The sequence below is a fragment of the Octopus bimaculoides genome, chromosome 16, assembly GCF_001194135.2.
Source record: "Octopus bimaculoides isolate UCB-OBI-ISO-001 chromosome 16, ASM119413v2, whole genome shotgun sequence".
Lineage (NCBI taxonomy): Eukaryota > Metazoa > Mollusca > Cephalopoda > Octopoda > Octopodidae > Octopus > Octopus bimaculoides.
In genome coordinates, this window is record NC_068996.1 from 40241836 (window position 1) to 40249150 (window position 7315).

The following is a 7315-nucleotide window of genomic DNA, read 5'->3' on the forward strand; positions in this document are numbered from 1 at the left end:
ACCGATGTTGGTGTGTTTACGTCCCCCGTAACTTAGTGGTTTGGCAAAAGAGACCGATAGAATAAGTACCAGGCTTACAAAGAATAAGTCCAGTGGTTGATTTCTTCGACTAAAAGGTGGTGCTCCAGCATGGCCACAGTCAAATGACTGAAACACGTAAAAAAAAAAAAGAATATATATATATATATATGAGAAGTTGAGAATCACATTATGTTCCAACTTGTTCTTTTCTGAGACAGTAGTGTATGATGCAATGAAGGTATTTTTGCTTTGCTGCTATTTCTAACGGGTGGAATGATCATGTAGAGACTCCATTAATGATTGGAGTAATGATGCAGACGTAGTAATCAGTGAATTAATTAATTGATTAATTAATTAATTAATAAAAGAGTTCTCACTGGTTGGGATAGGTAAAGTGGGCTATGACACTTGTCTGAATTAACGAAAAAAAAATATATATATAAAGGGGCAACAGAAAATTCTGTGTGCTCTTTCACATCTGCACCTGGGGTAAGGTGAGATGGGGTGGTGGTGGTGGGAGTGAGGTGGAACTACTCTCTTCACCCCCCCCCACTCCCAACAACCACTTGCTACATCACAGATAGTGGCAGTAGTAGTAGTGCCTCAGATAGTAGTAGTCTGCAGTTGTTGTTTTTGTTTTTGTTTAACCCTAGGTCATCTCTGACTGAGCAGACCTATGATCAGAGACATTCTAGTCATGACCATATTTACATTTTTATTCTTATTTTTAATTTATTTATATTTTTCCAGGCATCGCCATGTCCTGGGTTGCATTAATTTAATGTTGTCCTTTAAGACTGTAGAAAGTGGTTTCAGAGAGATTTGGCTGCTATTTCTAACAGTGGAACATCCATGTAGAAGCTCCCTTTGTGGGTTTACCTTGATATTAGTTTAATTTCACATTAGTGTCTTTGGCATGTATGTATGTATGTATGTATGTATGTATGTATGTATGTATGTATGTGTGTGTTTTTTTTTGGGGGTGGGGTGGCATACATGCTGTAATCTTTTTTGTGAAAGATTTTACATTATATGTCTTAATGTGCGTGCGTGTGTGTGTGTGTTTTGTCTGTTTTAAGTTGAATATTTAACTTGCAATTTTAGTTTCACAGTGGCAATTTTCAGCTTTATTCTAAAGATTGTAGCAATGTGAATCTCAAGTCACGGGATGCATATTTATTTCAAATAGACTTCGTTCTCTACCACAATCATTGAGTACACCGCTTTTTAATTTACTTGGCATACATCAATATTTGGACTATATACATAATGTACAACATGCAGATGTATTAATCATCATCATCATCATTTAACGTCCGCCTTCCATGCTAGCATGGGTTGGACGATTTGACTGAGGACTGGCGAACAAGATGGCTGCACCAGGCTCCAATCTGATTTGGCAGAGTTTCTACAGCTGGATGCCCTTCCTAACGCCAACCACTCAGAGAGTGTAGTGTGTGCTTTTATGTGCCACCGGCATGAATGCCAGTCAGGCAGTACTGACAACGGCCACGCTCGAAATGGTGTATTTTACGTGCCACCTGCACAAGAGCCAGTCCAGGGGCACTGGCAACGACCTCGCTCGAATGTTTTTTTTTCATGTGCCACTAGCACAAGTGCCAGTAAGGCAACGCTGGTAATGATCACACTCAAATGGTGCTATTTATGTGCCACTGGCACAGAAGCCAGACAGCTGCTCTGGCAATGATCACGCTCGTGTGTATGTATACTATATATATGTGTATGTATGTCTATTATGTGTATACATATATACAGCGTGTCCACAAAGTCTGGGTACGCTGAGTAAATAAAATCATAACATAAACAATTAAATATAAGAAATGATGTACTATTAAAGCCTATTATCTTCCATGCTCCTCTTATATTATTCATGTGTTAATCTTATGCATAGAGGAGTTCTACATGTGTATCCAACCCTGGAAAATATTCCACTGTAGAATGACATGTGGTAACCAAATAATGTCATAAGAGCTCTTGAATGCATGTTACAAGGTTTTTAACCGAATTATAATAAACACACATATATATTATATGTGTGTATACATATATATATTACCTATATGTGTGTGTAAATTTATAATTCTTTAACAAGAATAGTGTTGACTGACTTTGAAATCTATTTCATTATATACATTTTATATGAGAGGGTCTCTCAAGGGAAATACCATAGTATTCATTGTTCTAATAAAACATTCCCATTCAGTAGGATATAAAGAATGCCTTTCTGCATTTATACTGCTTCCATTGCTGAAGTATATTATCGTTGTTATTATTATTATTATTAAGCCGATGAGCTGGCAGAATTAGTTGCACGTTGGGCAAAATGCTTAGCAGTATTTAGCCTGTCACTACATTCTGAGTTCAAATTCTGTGGAGGTCAACTTTGGCTTTCATCCTTTGGGGATCAATTAAATAAGTACCAGTTATGCACTGAAATTGATGTAATCGACTTAATTCCTTTCCCCAAGCTACCCTTGTGGCAAAAATTTGAGATCATCATCATCATCATCATCATCATCATCATCATCATCTGTTTTAAAGCCTTCGTATCATTGTTTTGTCATTTCATATTGTTTTTATGTAAGCCCTCATGGACAATGAAAGAATTATTATCATTATTATTAAGGTATCAAACTGGCAGAAACCATTAGCAAAATGATTAACAGCGTTTCATCTGTTCTTGCATTCTGATTTTGAATTCCACTAAGGTAGACGGGCTCTGAAAGGGGTCTCGGGGAGTAGCGTCCCTGCTTTCCTGAGCTAGTTTTCCACCACATTTATTAAAAATTGTGGTAGAGGCCTTGGTTTCGGGGACCACTCACATCTAGAAATTGAGGTTGGGGGTAAGCAAGGGCATGCTCCCCGTAGAAAATCCAGCTCCAAAAAAACCTCATGATAGCAAAGGAGATTGGGCACTAGCCAGCCAGTCCAAAGATTGGGGTGGGTTGCACCAGCCTACCTTGGTTGCTATGGCATTGAGGTAGATCCAGCCACCCCAGTTAAGGGGGGCAAAACCCGGATTTAAAACACTGGATAATGATGATAAGGCCAACTTTGCATCTCATCCTTTTGGGGTTGATGACATTACCAGCCAAGCATTGGTGGTAGGGGGGAGGGTTAATGTAATCTATTGCCCCCCCCCCCAATTTCAGGCCTTGTGTCTATCTATAATAGAAAGGATTATTATTATTATTATTATTATTATTATTAAGAGTAATGTTAGTAGTTACTTGGAAGTTTATTACATATGTTGTATAATAAACTGTATGTATGTATACACACACACACAAACACACATATCTATATTTATATATATTTGTTATTCTTTGACAAGAATTGTGTTGACAGTGACTTCAAAGTTTCAGCCTGCTTAGCCTTCATCAGACTGAATGCTAAGCAGTTCAGAATTTTCGAAGTCACTGTCAACATTATTTTTGTTAAACCATAATGAATATGTACTCTACCATTTGTATTGAGTAATCTTCAGTTTAACGTAATATTGTTCTTATTATAACATAAAAACAAACATATTTACATTTATATATAGTGATAAGGAGAGAGAGAGAGAAAGAGAAACATTCTTGAATTTACAAACAAACAAAAAAAAAAAAGGGATCCAAGCCAAATTTATTGAGCTTTTTATTATGTGTACTGAAGTCATTCTCTATTACTACTCAATCTTGTATAGTAGCAATATACACACATATAACCAAACGCACACACATACATGCATGTATGCAGACACAGGCACACACACACACACACATACATATTTGTGTTTGTGTGTCCGTGCGCATGTGTTATGATGATGAAGAATGACACATCTCTCGTTACCTATAAATTATTCCTCCTATTCTCTCCTCTACATACTACTCCCACTCCGTTTCCCCTCCCCCACAGTCGTTCCCTTCCCTTTCATCTCTCTCTGCCTTATTCAGGAATTCCATTCATGAGACATAGCGTTATTTATATATCTGCCAAGATGATACACAGATATATGTTGGATCATTCTTCTAACCATCTTCCTCTCATTGGCTTCAATCACTCTTTTCTATATCTTATTGATTTTGATGTATATTTGTTTTTTTTGTTTTTTTTTTTTTATCTGATTTTATTTTAAGAATAATACAAGAAGAAACTTCTACTTTGGCCTGACGGTGCCATGTGAATGGAATTTTGTTATTTCCATGGTTTTGATTTTAATTATGTTAGCATCATTGTATTGCCAAAAACAATTTTTTTAATTTTTGTTTAAGGGTTTTTATTTTTCTGTCTAGAGGAAGGAACTGCACTCCATGGCATTAGCAGGCAGTTAGAAATTGGTGAAATTCATTCAGTCAACCCTTTAGCATTTAAATCAAATATTCTGCTTGTTTTATATTCAAACTGGCCAGATCCAGCCTTTCGCGCCTACTCTACAATGTCATTCTAAAAACATGATGTGACATACTAAACCAGTGAAAAAAAAATCAAAAGAATTCTATTGGCCATATCATCTTATTTGGCCAAACCTCTCCTTCAAACATTGATGTAAAATTTCCTACCTTAATTTCCTTAATTAATCATCGTTTAACGTCTGCACTCCATGCTGGTATGGGTTGGACAGTTTGACATGGAACTCGTTAGCAGGGAGCTCCCCAAGTCACAGCTGTCTGATTCGGCATGGTTTTCTATGGCTGGATGCCCTTCCTAATGCCAACCACTTAGCAGAGTGTATTGGGTGCTTTTTATGTGACACCATTATGGGTGTGTTTATGCAGCGCCAGCAAGTGTGCATTAACACGGCACCAGCATGGGTGCTTTTCAAGTGGCGCCAACACCTTGAAAGGTCAAACCTGTATGTGTGGAAGATAGCATTTTTACTTAGCTTGACATGTCTTATCAAATAAAAAAAATCTCCACATCTCCCTTGTCCCTTGTCATTTTCTCAGTCAGGCCCAGCATATGAAGATCCGTTCTCACTACTTTGTCCCACGTTTTCCTGGGTTTACCCCTTCCACATTTAGAGCTCAGCACTTCTTTATGCAGCTGTCCTCAAGGTGGGGACTTGGCAGAATCGTTATCAGGTTGGACAAAAACACTTAGTGACATTTCGTCCATCTTGGACATGAGTTCAAATTCTGCTGAGGTCAACTTTGCCTTTCATCTTTTTTTTTTTTTGTTGGGGGGATCGATAAATTAAGTACCAGTGATACACTCGGATTGATGTAATCGACTTACCACCTTGTTCATACTTGTTGGCCTAATGCCAAAATTTGAAACCAATATTTGTTTCTTGTTTTAAAGGATCCCCCCTCCTCCTCCTCCTCCTCTTCTTCCTCCTCCACTTCTTCCTCCTCTTCCTCCTCCTCCTCCTCTTCTTCCTCCTCCTCCTCTTCTTCCTCTTCTTCCTCCTCTTCCTCACCTTCCTCCTCCTCTTCCTCCTCTTCCGCCTCCTCCTCCCTCATGTTTACATGATTCAGGCAGTTTATCAGCAGATTTTTTACAATTAGATGCTCTTCATGTCACCAACCCCTACCTTTTTTCATGCAATGTAATATCTCACCCACTTATTATGGGTAGACTGGAAACAAACAACCGCCCTTGTTTGATGCTGCTGCTCATTTACAATTATCCTGTAATGTCTAAACAAGAATACACACACACACACACACAAACACACACACACACACACACACACACACACACACACACGCACACTGTCTAAGTACCAATCTTGAGAAATTGGGCTTCTTAAAACCAGAAAGGTGAAAGCTGATTTGGAGACTACAGATCCAAACCATCAGTGGAACTGTAAAAATCTGTAAAACTTTTCTGAAGTTTATCATTTAAGTATATATGCGCATGTCTATACATGCAACTATCATATACAAAACATATAAATATGCACATGCACTGACTGCACACATACATACATACATGCAAAAATACCCTGTTGATGTTGGTGAAATTTCAATGAAGGAGCCTTGGATCTAAGTTAGAAACCAGCTCTTTCTTTATTGGCAAGAGATCTTGAAATAGTATTGAATAATGACACCAGCATGGGTGTATATGTACATACGTGTATACATCATCATCATCATATGCATACATATATATGTATGTATACACACACACACACACACACACACACACACACACATATAATGTGTTTCTTTCAGTATCCATTCTCAGGGCTATAACAGAAGACACTTGGCCACGGTGTCATATACTGGGACTGAACTCAAGGCCCCATAGTTGGGAAGCAAGCTACTTAAACACACAGCCACCCCTTCACCTATAAGGATTAGTCTCATCAAACTGTCAATCACATTATTAAGGCTTCTTCTGTTTCTGAGTCCTAGCAAATTTTTAGCATATTTCCTCTTTTGAATTACGTTATTCTTTCCTTTAATTGATTACATGTCAATTAATTCCGCTTCTTGATTACAAGTACGTGATTGACACAGTCTAATTAGTGTTGGTTATCTGAAATATACATATAGGTGCAGGAGTTGCTGTGTGGTAAGTAGCTTGCTTCCCAACCACATGGTTCTGGGTTCAGTCCCACTGCATGGCACTTTGGGTTGACCAGAGCCTTGTGACTGGATTTTGGTAGACAGTAACTGAAAGAAGCTTGTCATATGTGTGTGTGTTTGTCTCACATCTCCACCACTTGATAACCGGTGTTGGTATGTTTATGTCCTTGTAACTTAATGGTTCAGCAAAAAAGAATAAGTACCACGCATTACAAAAAAAAAAATAATAACAAGTACTGGGATCAATAAGCTTGGTTAAAATTCTTCAAGGTGGTGCCCCAGCATGGTCGCAGTCTCATGATTAAACAAGTAAGAGATAAAAGATAAATTGTAAGCTGAAATCTAGGTGCTTTATGACAACTGTACCTTGCAAATCTTAGTTCAGATTCCACCTGGAATGGCATTGCTATCTACCTCCTGGGGTACATAGCAATGCTGGATGTCAAGAAAACAAGCATGAAGAATGGGTATGGAATTTTTTTGTAAAGAGGGCACAGGAGTGGCTGTGTGGTAAGTAGCTTGCTTACCAACCACATGGTTCTGGGTTCATTCCCATTGCGCGGCACCTTAGGCAAGTGTCTTCTATTATAGCCTCGGACCAACCAAAGTCATGTGAGTGGATTTGGTAGATGGAAACTGGAAGAAGCCTGTTGTATACAATACAAACAGTATAAACAGAAAAATACACATTTACTCATATACATATATACATATAAACCTCTATACATATAAAACATATATCTATATATACACAT

At 38.0% G+C, this 7315-nt stretch overlaps 1 protein-coding gene across 2 annotated transcripts in view; it reads left to right on the forward strand.

Annotated features, from left to right (window-relative positions):
* The window catches only part of LOC106875567 (leucine--tRNA ligase, cytoplasmic), a 195709-nt gene that overhangs the window by 122032 nt on the left and 66362 nt on the right, over window positions 1–7315 (forward strand). The gene's annotated exons all lie outside the window — the stretch shown is intronic.